The sequence below is a fragment of the Lissotriton vulgaris genome, chromosome 2_2 (genome assembly GCF_964263255.1).
Source record: "Lissotriton vulgaris chromosome 2_2, aLisVul1.2, whole genome shotgun sequence".
Lineage (NCBI taxonomy): Eukaryota > Metazoa > Chordata > Amphibia > Caudata > Salamandridae > Lissotriton > Lissotriton vulgaris.
The window spans coordinates 299,055,921-299,070,261 of NC_141688.1; the positions used below are offsets into that span (position 1 = coordinate 299,055,921).

The 14,341-nt window shown below is 45.8% G+C and overlaps 1 protein-coding gene across 1 annotated transcript in view; it reads left to right on the forward strand.

The window, feature by feature from the left end:
* Positions 1–14,341, forward strand: part of LOC147729342 (embryonic protein UVS.2-like) — a 251,093-nt gene that overhangs the window by 68,954 nt on the left and 167,798 nt on the right. The gene's annotated exons all lie outside the window — the stretch shown is intronic.

The following is a 14,341-nucleotide window of genomic DNA, read 5'->3' on the forward strand; positions in this document are numbered from 1 at the left end:
CATAGAGAATTCTCTACTTGTTAAAGTATGAATGGGATCCTGGAAGCAGAGAAGGGAAGGTGTACTACATCTAGCAGTTCATATGTTTCGTACAATCCCATACAAAACAGCAAACTCTTCCTGTATAGTTGCTGAAAAAGTCACCTGTATCCATAATTTGACAGCTTTGGATGCCATTGTCTACATATTAATACAAAGGCTTTTATGCAAAATATTAACCCCTTCCATGCGGCCGTGATTCCCCTGGTGTGCTGTAAACAACACGAACAGGGGCGGGCCGTGAAGAACCCCAGCCGTCATCAGCACACGAGCACCGTAGTGCATGACGACTGGGGTTCGTCATCAGCATGGAAGGGGTTAAAAGCACATCAAAACTCCTAAATAACTTTCCGGAACAAAATATTACAATAGAAGAAGTACTGAAAAACAAAATAGGGTTGGAAATCTACTTCTACAGCTTGCAGTGGATGTTCTTAGTGGAAGTCTAGGTCAATAGTTATGAAGGTGTGATAGGATCTGTGTATAATATGCAGTTGTAGATTCATGACAGAACCGTGCATGCCATTGATGCGTATGGCTTTACCACACGTCCATTACCATGTGTGTTTACTTCCCATTACCTTTACCACTCAAGTCATTACCAAACATATGCCTTTACTACGCATAACTTAACAACGAAAGTGTAAGTATATCACAGGTAAGTGAAAGCTCTCTTTTCACATACATATATATATGTATATATGCATATATATATATATATATATATACTAGCAGCTCGTCCCGTCGTTGTCCGGGTAGGATATAGAATGTGTGCAATGTGTGTAATAGGCAAGGGAAATGTATTTTAAAATCTCGCGGTAGACAACATTTTTAGCATGAAGTGTCACAATAGTTAGGCATGTGTGTGCAGATACTGTGTGTACCTCGGAGTAAGAAGTATTAGCAGATGTCTCTAGTGTGTATGTACTCCACTTCCGTAGGTAAGCGAGTGTGAAAGTGCATTCAGTTGTAAATTTCGTGTCCCCACAAGCAAGCTGAATCGCGTCATCCCCCGCTTGAGGCCTGGCTCCAGTTTTGTTTGATGTTGTGCTTGTGGTGTAAAGTCGTTGATGCAGAGAGTTGAGTGGGTGACAGCGTGCGCTGGAGACGCTGCGCATGTGGGAAATTGCAGTCAGTTCAAAGGTTAGTGTCCCAGCAAGCGCGCTTAGTCGCGTCATCCGCCACCTGAGCCCGGCTCCAGCCCTGGTTGATGTTGTGCGCCTGGTGTCAATTCATTTATGCAGGAGACGCTGCAGTTAGTGTCCCCGCAGGCACGGTCCTTTATGCAGAGAGTTGACTGGCTGACAGCGCGCAGGATACTGTGCAGTTATTGTCCCCGCAGGCACGATCAGTCACGTCTGCCCCCGCCTAAGCCCCGGCAATTGCCGCGCCCATTGGCCACGCCCCTAGCTCCCGCGCAATTGCCGCACCCATTGGCCTTGGCCACGCCCCCGGCCGAACGCACAGATTTGTTTTCCACACGCCCTCAAGGTACGTTTGTTTCTTTTGGGATGTGCTGCGCTATTGTTGCCGTTTGTCGTGCCCATTGGCCACACCCCTTGGTGCTGCACAATTGCAATTGCCGTGCCCATTGGCCTTGTTCACGCCCCCAGCACACACCCCCAGCACAACGCACACGTTTAAGGAACAATTTTTTTTGTGGTCATGCCGCGCCCCGCCCACGCCCATGCCCACAAGGGACTACTCTGCTGGTAAGGTTCTTTAACCTTTCAAATGTATATGGTGGGCATCTGTATAGCCTATGTCCTTCTGCTGCAACTGCCCTTTCCAATGCTGTGTTGGGTGTTGTGATTGGTGCTGTGGTTCCTGAGATTACCCGCCTCAAAGGTTTTAGCTCTCTCTTTATAATAGTAGTATATATATACTCATACACACATGCATATATATATGTGTATATATCTATAAACATATATCTATATATAAATATATATATTTAAACACATACATATATATATGCATGTGTGATATATACACACACATATATATATATTCAATAAAAAAAACAAAGGTTACAGGGATGTTATAGTTGGGATCAGATTTTACTCATACAAAACCAGCAGTTATAGTTATGCCCCAACAATGTCCTGCTTATGACCTCACATATTACATCACTCATAAATTGGTCATCACTGATCACATCTCAAATCACATCACTGATTACATAATTCAGCAAAGTAAACTTCAATATACTTCATGAAATAACTTTTAGAATTTTGTAAAGTAGCAAGGAGACACAGGTAAGTGGGCGTGTGTGCAGCTGTATGTGTAATATAGTGTGTGCATGGCTGGATGACATAGTGGCTGTATGGGTGGCTGAGCAGATGTATGAGTGGGTGTGTAACTGAGTGGGTGTATGTGTATTGCACAGTCAGTGTCTGTATAAGTGGCTATATATGTAAGTGAGTGGGCATGTGAGTGCTTTGATGAATGTGTGAATGTATTTTTAAGTGATAGTGTGAGTGAGGGGCTGAGTGAGGAGCTGTATGAGTGAGTCAGAGAAACTGTGAGTAGCTTTTAGGGGAGTGGCTGTGTGAGTAGCTGTATGGATGAGTGAGTAGGTGTGTGAGTATATGCGTGAGTGAGGTGTTGTGTGAGTAGCTTCTTGGGTGAATGAGTGGCAGTATTGGTGAGTGGATGGCTTTATGAAGGACTAGGTGGCTATACATATGAGTGACTGGGTGTGCTAATGACTGTATGGGTGAGTGATCGCCTATTTGAGTGGGTAAATGGGTGACTGGATAGCTGTGTTGGAGAGGGCTTGTCTTTGTCAGTGGTTCTACGAGTAAATAAGTGGTGTATGAGTGGTTGTGTGGATGGGTATGGAAGTAGTTGTGTGGGTGAGTGAATAGGTGTGCGAGTAGCTGAATGGGTGAGTGGGTAGCTATGTTATTAGCTGTATAGGTGAGTGACTGGTTGTGTATGTGGCTTTATGGGTGAGTGAGTAGCTATATGAGTGGCTGTATGGATGAGTGAATGGGTGTGTGAGTGGTTGTATGGGTTTGTGAATGGATATGTAAGTGATTATGTGGGTATGTGGGGGTGTAGTTGAAGTTGTATGGTGTATGAGTGGGTGTGTGAGTAGTTCTGTGGATGATGTCATCAGCTCTATACTATTTCCTGACTATAACATCCCTAAACCCTTTGTTTTTTGTGAATTTCTACATTTTTAAAGGTTAGTTCCTCACTCTCGCTTCCCTGTACCTTTTTAGTGAATTTGTAATTGTTTTTTACATTTTAGTTCCTAATTGTGACCTGTAACCTTTGAGAGTGGGTGTGTGAGTCTCTGTATGGGTGTGTGAGTACTTTTGCAGGTATGTGAGTAGCTGTATCGGTCAGTGAGAGGTGTTTGTATGGCTGTATGGGTGTGTGAGTGGGTGTTGGCGTGGCTATATTGGTCTATGATTGGGTGTGTGAGTGGCTGTATGGGTGTGTGTGTAGTTGTGTAGTTGTGTAAGTAGCTGTAGGGGTCAGTGACTGAGTGTGTGAGTAGCTGTATGGGTCAGTGACGGTGTGTGAGTAGCTGTATGGGTCCGTGAATCGATGCACAAATATCTGTGTGGGTGTGTAACTGGTTTTGTGATTTACTGTATGGATATGTGAGTAGTTTTCCTGGTGTGTGCGTGGTTGTGTGAGTGGCTGTATCAGTCTGTGCGTATATGTGTGAGTGGTTATATGGGTGTGTGACTGGGTGTGTGAGTGTCTGTGTAAGTCTGTGTAAGTGTGTCAGTAGCTGGGTAAGTGACTGGGCCATAACGGAACCTCACCTGCCCAACAAGAGTCCCCAGTATTGCACATAAGTTCTACCCAACTGGAGTACTTTCTACTGTTTCATTACTAAGTGCTACCTCATTGGATAAATGTCCAGTGTGTATTATAAACTATATGTATGTAATGGACCATGAAGAAATGTCTCTAGTGACCTTGCGTGCACTACGGCAAGGTGATTGCTGCTTGCGCTTCTTTACCAAAAAATCTGTGATAACATGAATCATCCTATAGAGTAGACAGCAAGACTACAAAGAGGTAAACCTCCAGCAAACAAGGATACTTTCTCTTAACTATATGAAGTAAGTGCCTCTCTGTTTGGTGGGGATGTCCTCATATTTCTCTGCATGAAGAACCTGTCATCAGAATCGGTGGGAAACGCACTGTGGGCCCTTTTGTTAAGCTGTGCATCATCCTGGTAAAAGACAGGAAGACATTGGCATATGACTATGGTGGATGGAGTGGGGCCAAACATATGAAACATCCAGGAGATTTTACACATTAGAATATTCGTAGATATTAAAATAATAAATTAATTCATTAGGAAGAGGGGCCATGAGGCCCCCTCCCCAGGCCAATACCAGCCGCAGGGACTCCATCCCAACAATGGAGTCCACTGGGTAGCCTCAATGTCACCTCAGTCCCTGCTGGCTCCCCGCATAGGCGTCCACAGGGGGGGCAAGGAGGGGCGCTTGTCCCCCCTTGGAGCACCCCTCCTTGCCCCTCCTGCGGACGACCATGAAAACCGTGACTTCAAGACGGGGTTCTCACTCTCTTTCCTCTCCTTTCTTTTATTTGCTTCCCTGTGAAATGGATCCAAAAAAGAAAGACGCTTTTGCTGGAAATGTCGTATTTTTCTGACATTTTAATTCCAAAGTGCAACATTGGGAATAAAAGGCAAAAAAAAGGAAAAATAGATAAATAACTAAATAAAGTAAGACAGAGTGGTAGCAAACTGCCCAAACTGATTTTATTCACACCGAAACACATTAGCGCCACTTTTACAGAGTTTGCCAGTGAGGTGCTATTTTTGTTTTGTTGTCTTTGTTTTCCCTGGACTTGGAACAAGTGCACCAATACTGGAGGTACTGCAATGTGTGGATTGGAAAACAAAAATGTGTGCTGCGGCTTTGCGTCCAGGGATGTGGTCTTTTTACCATACTGCTTATGTTTTGTAAAGATAAAAGCAATGCCCATTGAAATGGGTCCATTCAGGGCCCTGTAGTCATGTCCTTAACTTTTCAGGCAAAAGCACTCACTGATTTCTGAATAGTGAGTGTAAAAGCATTAAGGTAACCATGTTGTTCCTGCTTACATTTCCCATGGTTGGCTAAATGTTCCATTCCCTATAAGTGTTTGTTTTTTCCAGGATGTTGTTACTTTTTTTTTGTAGGCCGCATATTGTTCTTGTCTAGTGCGTAATTTAAATTGAGCCGCATCCAGGTGTTTATAGCGGGCAACAATTGTGTTGTAGTTAAAGACAGTGGGAGTTTTTCTCAGTGAGGCAGTACAGTGTTCAGTGGGGGAGAGGATGTGGCACTATGGTCAGAGCTGCTGAATTTGGAACTGGGTACCAGGTGCAGCCCTAATAACCAGTCCACTCTCCTGCGAGAGCACAATCACATGCTAGACCTTAGAAGGCTTCGCAACACCTTAGAAGCCCTGGTGTCTTCGCACCAGCAGGTGGACCCTAGCATGACAAGTGTAGGTTAACCTTCAAGGCTTGTACTCCACTATCCATACTGAAGTTCACCTCCAGTCTTTGGAGCAGAACTTTGAAGCAGCACACCCTAGAACAATAGTGACTCTGTCACTGATGTCACAGAACCCTTGAGAAGGGCTAGCTCTAGGGCGGTGCAACCAGTGTGACCGCACCGGGTGCTGACTTTAGGTGGTGGCATCATGTTTGCAAGTATATTATGGTTTTAAAAATGCTTGCTGCCTCCTTCCTGGCCTCCAGCAATTTTCGGCAACAATAAAAATGTCATGATGACTCTGGTGATTAATGTTCTTCCTAGAGAGAGATCAGAATTTTGTCTAGTGGAAGTTTTGACTCATGGGAAGGTAGCTCAGAGGGTTAATGTACCGGCTGCAAAGAACATGTGCCATGCAGATTACAAAGTGCACATAATGTAAATAGGTCAGTGGGTACTGCTTTTGTCAGAGGGTTCCTTTTGTTACTTGCAGTTTATAAGTTAAAATCCTAACTTAGAACAGTGAGCTATTAACTGTCATCTAAGAGCTGCATACAAACTGCAAGGTATAAAAGAGAGCGTTATGTCACCCCCCTCCAGGCTTTGATTATCCTACCATCCCAAAAAGTGTTCTATTGGACAGAAATCAATTCTGATTATTAAGGAGAACCCCCAACCATGGTATTATGTTTTAAATTCGGGGTATTGTGTTTCTCCAGACCAATCACTATAAAACTATACGAGCTACTAGTATGGTTGTCATGTGACTCCTACACCTTGTAGTCCTTAGTCTTATGTAACATTTTCTATACAGTGATTTACACACATATTGATTGTCTCTGTGTAATGTGTGTGATGTAAAGTGCTCTGACACCCTACAATGGTATGAGTGGTGCTGTAAATCAAATTAAATGAATCTGAGAGAGAGTGGTTATTGAGACTAGGTGGGGGGGCACAGTTAAAGGGTAGTAGTGAGGGAATCCATGGCAGAGGTGGTCATTGGGGGGCACTAACAAACATGAATGCACAGGACACCACCAGTGCTAGGGCTGGCCCTGCCCGTGAGGCCAGTCTGTCTCACCCATAGGTACCTCCATTGGCCTTGTTTCAGCAGTAGTAGCTGCAACTCACCAGCGATTGACAATGCAGGATTTGCATGCACACCAAACTAAGTTCACAAACTTCACAGTCTCTCTGCTTCATTTACAATCACTTTTAACATGAGCTGGCTCCTATGGGGCAACTGGAATTAAATATGCAGCAAAGGATGACAAAATGATGCCGTAGTGTTGACTAAATTATGCATTAAAAATATGGCTGCAGCGTAATGAAGTATATTTTCAGATATTTTATTATTTTGATGTGTGTACACATGCTAACAATCTCTGGAAAGATTTTGCCTTATTAGTACCAGTGTGACATACAAATGCAGCAGTGAGAAAGGTGATCAGTCAACCTTTGCAATAGGCCATCCACTCTGCAGCAACACAAGTCACATTTTTTATTAGGATAGGATAGGATAGGATGTACATTTGTATAGCGCGAATTGCTGCCCGGAGGCGTCCAAGCGCTAGGAGAACCGAGTACCTACAGCAGGCCTAGAAAGAGAAATAGGGATGAGATTAGCTAAACTGAATGAAATAAATGGGTCTTTAGTTGTCTGCGGAAGGTTGAGAGGTTAGAATTCGCTCTAAGGTGCAGTGGGAGGGCGTTCCAGGCTCTAGCCCCGTTGTAGGAAAAAGTCCTGCCTCCGGATCTGGATCTTTTTATTTTGGGGGTTTTTGCAAGAAATGTTTGACTGGAGCGAAGGCTTCTGTTAGGCACATAATGGGTAATTAGGTCTTGGGTAATTTTAGGACCAGTGTTCCAGAAGGCCTGGTGCGCAGTGCACATGGCTTTAAACAGGACCCTCTGTCGCACCGGTAGCCAGTGGAGAGTAGTCAGGCCTGCTCTCACTGACTGTCTGCGGGGGAGGTCTAATAGAATGCGTGCTGCGCAGTTTTGAACTATCTGGAGTCTTCTGAGGGTGGATTCGGGGGCACCAAAATAAAGTATGTTGTTAAAATCGAGTCGCGATTGAATTAAGCCTTGTATGGCGGTTTGTTTGGCATCCCAGGGAAGGAGGGGGAGGATTCTTTTCAGCATTTTCATGATGCCAAAGCAGGTGGCCGAAAGTTTTGTGGACTGTGTATTAAAGGACAGGGATCTGTCCAGCCACACTCCAAGGCTTTTAATGCTGTTTTTGGGAGTGGGTGGGGGGCCCAGGCTGGGTGGCCCAGGCTGGGTGGCCACAAAGAGGAGGGAATGCTGGGATCTGGGGAGCCCAGGAGCATCAGCTCCGTTTTGTCCCCATTCAGTTTTAACGAGGAAAGGGACATCCAGGTCTTCACTTCCTCAAGGCACTCTCTAAGCCCGCCTGGGGTCGATGGAGTGGCTTCCTGAGTCATGGAGACCACTAGCTGCGTATCGTCCGCGTAGGAAATGATCTTAATCCCATACGGACGGACGACGTCAGCCAGTGGCCTCATGTACAGGTTAAAAAGTGCAGGGCTTAGAGACGATCCCTGAGGGACTCCACATTTCAAAGGTCTGCTGGCAGAGACAGAGTCGTCTTCAAACACACAGAAGGATCTGTCTTGGAGAAAAGATTTAAACCAAGACAAGGCTTTGTCTTCAATCCCGGCCTGGGACATGCGATATAGCAGAGTGTTGTGGCTAACCGTGTCAAAGGCCGCACTGAGGTCAAAGAGGATCACTGCCACTGATCCTCCTTGATCCAAGATCTTTCTCGCTTCCTCCGTGACCATGAGGAGTGCGGTCTCGGTCCCATGCTTGGGTCTGAAGCCCGTCTGGGTCGGGTCCAGTAGTTGGTGATCTTCCAGAAAAGTGATTAATTATTTATTAATGTACTTTTCCAGAATCTTGCTGATCCATGGGAGCAGGGAAATGGGGCGGTAATTACTCAGATCATTAGGATCGAGGTTGGGCTTCTTCACTAAGGCTCTGACCATAGCCTGCTTCCAGGCAGTCGGGACCACACTAGATGAAATGGAGGCGTTTAGGATGTCCTTAATTATAGGCAGGGTAGTTTGAGATGCTGCCATTATTATGTCTGGAGGTGCTGGGTCGTTGGGGGAACCAGATTTTACACTCCGTGCTAGGGGCTCAAGAGTAGCCAGCTCTAGTGGGGGGAAGTGTGTTAATGCAGGTGAGTGAGGAATGGGAGTCATGGGGGGACAGGTAGGAGCCGAGGGGGTGAGGTTGTTCGGTGGGAAAGCGGAGTAAATGGTATTTATTTTTTGATGAAAGAATTCAGCGACATCGTTACAATGGGTATTAGACTTGTCTGCCTGATCACAGGGGGACTGTTTGGTCAGTTTTTTTATGATCTTGAAAATTTCCTTAGGTTTGGATTTAGCAAGAGAGATTTTCTCCGAAAAGTAAGCTGCTTGGGTCGATTTTATCAACATTTTGTATTCCCCGATGGCTTCATGATAGAGATTTTTTTTTTCTAAGGAATAATCAGCTCGCCAGCTTCTTTCAGCCTGCCTACAGCGGCGTTTCTTGGCTCTGAGATCTTCAGTATACCATGGGGCAGTTTTTTGAAGTAGTTTTAGTGTGATTTTTTTTTTGGGGAGAGCTGCGTCTAGAGATTGAGTGATCCAATTAGAATAAGCCAGATTGGCAAGGTTAGGGTTATCTTTAATTAGGGGGGATTCTCAGCAAGTAAATTAGTCCATTTGTCAATTGTGAGGTGAGACCAAGCTCTTGTGAGTCTCGTGGTCGGTGTCAATTTAGAGGGTTTCGGTGCAGACCAGCTGATAGGGATCAAAAAATGATCGGTCCAAGGCAAGTGGATGGGTGATCCTGTTGTGAGGCCGATGCAGTTGCTAAAAACCGGGTCCAGCAGATGACCCTTAACATGGGTGGGGGAGGTAACTTTTTGGGTCAATTGTAGAGCTGCCAGGTCTTCTGTTAGAGTAGGGGCTATGTGGTCTAAATCCGAATCGAAATGGAAATTGAAATCACCTAAAACGGTAAAGTTAGATAAGGGATTGAGGCGTTCGGCTATGTTTGAGGGTAGGCAGACGTGGAACTGATTCGGGGGGCCGGGAGGACGGTAAATAAGCGTGCCGGAAAGGCATTTGTTAGGTGAGAGTTCAACATGAAAAGTGATATTCTCACAGTTCGGGATGGATTCGGCTGCTACACGGCAGCGAAATTTATCTTTATAAATTATCGCTAGACCTCCTCCTCTCCCTTTAGGCCGGTCTTGGTGAGAGATTTGAAAGCCTGAAGGGAGGGCTTCCAGAATCGCTGGCTCAGCGTCAGGAGTTAGCCAGGTTTCTGTCAAAAATAGTATGTCGGGTGAAAGTACCTCTATTAGGAGAGAGATTTCAACCCTATGTTTTGGGAGGGAGCGGCAGTTCAACAGGTACATGCGGTAGTCATATAGCAATTCAGGTGTTATTTTGGGCTTAAGGTGAAGGTTACAGTTGGGGCAGGTAGGGGGTAGGGCATCATATGTCTGAGCTACAAACAATTTATTAGTTTAAATGGTCAGATCATGCAGCAGATCTTGCATTGTGAGGCAACTATGGCAGAGGCATAATTTTAGAGAAAACATTTGTAAACTAGGATATTTTGCCATTCATGTTTGAATTGCTGTTGTGGAAAAAGGGAGAAGTGCTGATGACAAAAACTCCATGGCTCGGAGACAAATGGCTTGTGTTTCCACATTTTATCGTATTTGGTACATTCTGTGATTAGAAGCATATTTCACTTTGTGAATATATTTTAATGTCAATAACTCATTATAACCTTAAATAATCATGTGTATCCATTGGTTGATTAAACTGGGCAGTAAATGCCAAACAAATACTAAAAATTGGGATGTCTGCACATTCTGGCCACACCTCTGGCTCCACCCACAGATCTAATCCTTGGGTTATTCCCGCCCTCTGATTCTCCGCCCACTGTTCTCCTACTTTTTTCCCCCACTACGACCACTGTGTAAGACTCAGCATCCCTGGAACGTGTGTTTTGCCGTGGCTGCGGGAGCCTCATGTGCCACACATTTACGGTGCAGGGCTTCCGCATAAGGGAGATGGCCATTATTGTATCCCTAAACATGTGCACGTTGTCAGTTTGACATTGACTACACGTAGAGGGACTCTAGGTTTCTTTTAAAAATATAGCTAACATTTGGACCTATACATTTTATTTTGTATAAATTAATTGAATATGTGTCAAATTTTGCAATGCCCGGGGAATTCTAGTAAGGGGAGCACCCCCTGGCAAATCACAAGCGTGTGTGAGTGCTGTATTATTTATTACTGACTTTGACGTTGTGCTTTAACTTTGGATAACATTTATCATGAATTCTAGCGCCAAGAAGACAATATTGGTAAATATGTGCGCTACAAATAATCCCTAACATACACTGTGCATACAGTATATTTAATCTGGTGCTTTAATCATAGGGTGATTTTAAAGTATTCGGTGCTGAAGACAGCCTTGATTGGTGTTGGATCGAGGACCCGGAAGTCTGCACACCTAGCAGTCAGAGATAAAGCAGCTTGTCAGAAAGTTTAGCAGTTTCTCTACAGGCGGTGTTTATTGGCCTGTGGCAGGGTCAGTCACATGTCCTGGATTCCTGTCATTTAATTGAGTCTATCCCAGTTCTGCGCCCCAGTGTTTCTTGTGCCCCACCTAGCACCCATCATGTCGGAGGATGGTGATGACGTTAACATTTTGCCCTCCCTGGAAAAAAGTCTGCGGACGCCCATGGCTCCCCGCCTGTAGCGGGGGCAGACATTGCTCCCACCTGTAGGGAGCAGCGATATATGATGCTCCTGCTTGTGGGAGCAATTCTTTCATCTGCTTTGAGGCGGGCAGGAAAACAGATGAAAAGCCTGCTCCCAGTTTTCCTGCTCCCACCCGCTGGGAGTGGACATACTCATTTGGTGGGAGCTGTCAAAGCTCAAACCAAGCAAGAGCAAACAGCTATATCCAGGGGGAGCACAACTCATAGGGAGCCAGCCCTAGGGAGTAGCAGTAATATCTCCAAGAGGTGGTGGTGCTGGGGACTGAGAATAGCTCAGGAGGTTGTCCACATGGCCCCTCCCCTTTTCATCTTACATTTCTGGCCCCAGGGGGTGGTCTTCGGGGCCCTACAGGGCAATAGAGGGAGGGTATGTGCGGTCCACCTCCAATTTATAATTAAAGCCCCAAGGAGTTTGTAGTCCCCGGAGCTCGAGGAGGGGGGCCATCTAGCTCCCCAACAATTTATTAATAAATTCCCTGGGAAGTGGTGATCACCTGGGCTCGGAAGAGTCTCCATAGGAGGCCCACACTGCTCTCCTCCGTTTATTTTATCATTATGTTATCAATCGGCCTGCCCCGAGGGCCATGAAGGGGGGACTCTTGTGCCACTCTCCCCTTAGTTAAAATATAAATAGGCCCCCAGGATCTGGCCTACTCAGGGGCCTATGTTTAAACAAGTGTTTGATCAACATCCAAGGAGAACCGAAATGTGTAGGGAATCATTGCTGGATGTTAACACCTTGGCTGCTAGAGATATTTTCCTCCGGTGCTGAATTGTTGTAGAGCCCATTGTTCATGACGAGCTCAGCTCGTCATCAGCACAGCTCCACTGTGCCTCATGACGAGCTGAGCTCGTCATGCGCATCGAAGGGGTTAAAACAATAAATACCAGTCATTGTACTCAGAAGTGGGACTCAGTTCTTGTCACGGTGGTGATGGAGGTTGGAGATATTCAAAGTGGTTTGGTCCTGCCGCATGAGGTTTGCACCACCCAGCGGCAGTTCCTCCGCTAAATTGTGAGGAGTGTAAAAAGGAAAACAAAAATGAAAATGACTAAGGTAATTAACGTTTTCATTTTCCTTCCTGCTTGGGTGAGGGGAGGGGCAGGTGGAGCTGGGCTGGCACATGCAGGGGGCAGAAAAAGGCGTGCTAAGCACACTCTCTAAGAGCACATGAGTGCTTGGCTGGCCCCCTTGGGCAAGCCAAACAATCCTGCGCACTTTGTATCTTCCCCACCAGGCTGAATTACACATCCTGGTGGGAAACATGCCCAGACTCCAAGCACCTGAGTGAGCGTCGAACCACGGTGCTCAGATCAATCACAACACTGCTGTAAGTCAGCGTTGTGGATGGATGGGCTTCTGGGAATCTGTGTGGATCCTGTTTCTGCAAGAAGATGGTGGATGAGAGACGGTGGCACCCAGGTAAGTTCCTTTTTTAAAAAAATATTCCCAAGCAGTCCTAAACCACATTCCCCGCATCACCACATGCGCTCATTAGGAGCCGCTACTGGCACTACACCTCAAAAGTGGACTGTATTGCCCACAGAAGGCTTTGGACGAAGGAATCTATCTATCTATCTATCTATCTATCTATCTATCTATCTATCTATCTATCTATCTATCTATCTATCTATCTATCGTAATTATTTAAAAACCCCTCTTTCGATCGGGTTGCTCGTGGAAGGCCTTCCGGCCTACCCGCGTTGATCATCCTCGTAGTTGATCGAACGGACTCCATTAAAATTCTTCCCTCCGTGCCACGCGAAGTTTCCAAGCACCCACTCACACCAAGCAACCTGTGCTTGTCTCCAGAGCACAGAGAACAGGACTGCGATGTGTGCAAGGCTTTCCGGTTAAAAAGATGCTTCGCGGCCGTTGGGCTCGACGTCGTGACATGCGGAGCCAACTGGCAAGTTCCATTCCGGACCACTATGGAGAAGATTAGGAACAAGAAACCGGGTGCGCCATGGGAGACAAGGAATAACCAGATCCCATCTCCATCTCCGACTACGGCTCCGAATGGGATGATGAAATCCCACAAGGGCAGTGTATCATTTATTTTATTTATTTATTATTTAAACTTATAACACGCAACAGCTACCCCCAGTGGGTTTCCCGGCGATGAGTACAGATCCTCCTAAGCCCCAAAGTCCACCTCAACCCAAGAAGAAGGCTCCGGTACAACCCCTGCCTCTGGCCATGGTCGGCACAGAGAACATGATTCCGACGCCTCGCCCTCTGGCTCGTCATCGAAACAGAGCCAAAGCCTTCCGGCTCCGAGCAGAGCCATTCAAAAACTGGCTCAGAGCCGAAACCTTCGGGCTCAAAGTCGTTGACAGGCTCCGGCCCACCCCCTCTGACACCGAAAATGCTTTCAGATACGAAATCCTTAGAATCCTAAACTCTGGCACCCGAAACACCCGCACTGAAACTTTTGGCAGCAAAACAAATGTACGTGCCGATTCCATCTAAAGAACAGCATTTTGATGCTCCGCCTGCCAAACTGGATCCGAAACAAAGGAAGTTATATATCCACCCAACTAATGGACATATCACCACAAAAGTGACAAAAGAAAACCTGAGACAGAAGAGGTCTACCACATTCCTTTGGAAAAAAAAAAGAAATTGTGCTAATCCTTCTTCTCCTCCCCTTCCATCTCTTACTTCTCCTCAGCCTCAACCTGTAAGGATTTAAACTGAGCACTCACCACCCCATACACCTGAAGATCAGGATAACGGGGATGGGAATGGGGATGGGGCTCAGGACAATAAACCAATACTTCTAGACCCTTGGGCAGATTATAATACCAATTCCCCCACAAAGAATGATCCCGATCTCTATCATACAAAGTCCTCTTCACCGGGTGACAGTGTAGGTTACATAGAGCTGCTGGGTAGAGCTGCTAACTACCATGGGGTTCATCTGCATAAAGATTCCCTGGAAGAGGATTTCCTTTTCGAAACGCTTAGCAGCACACAAAAATCCTCACACAC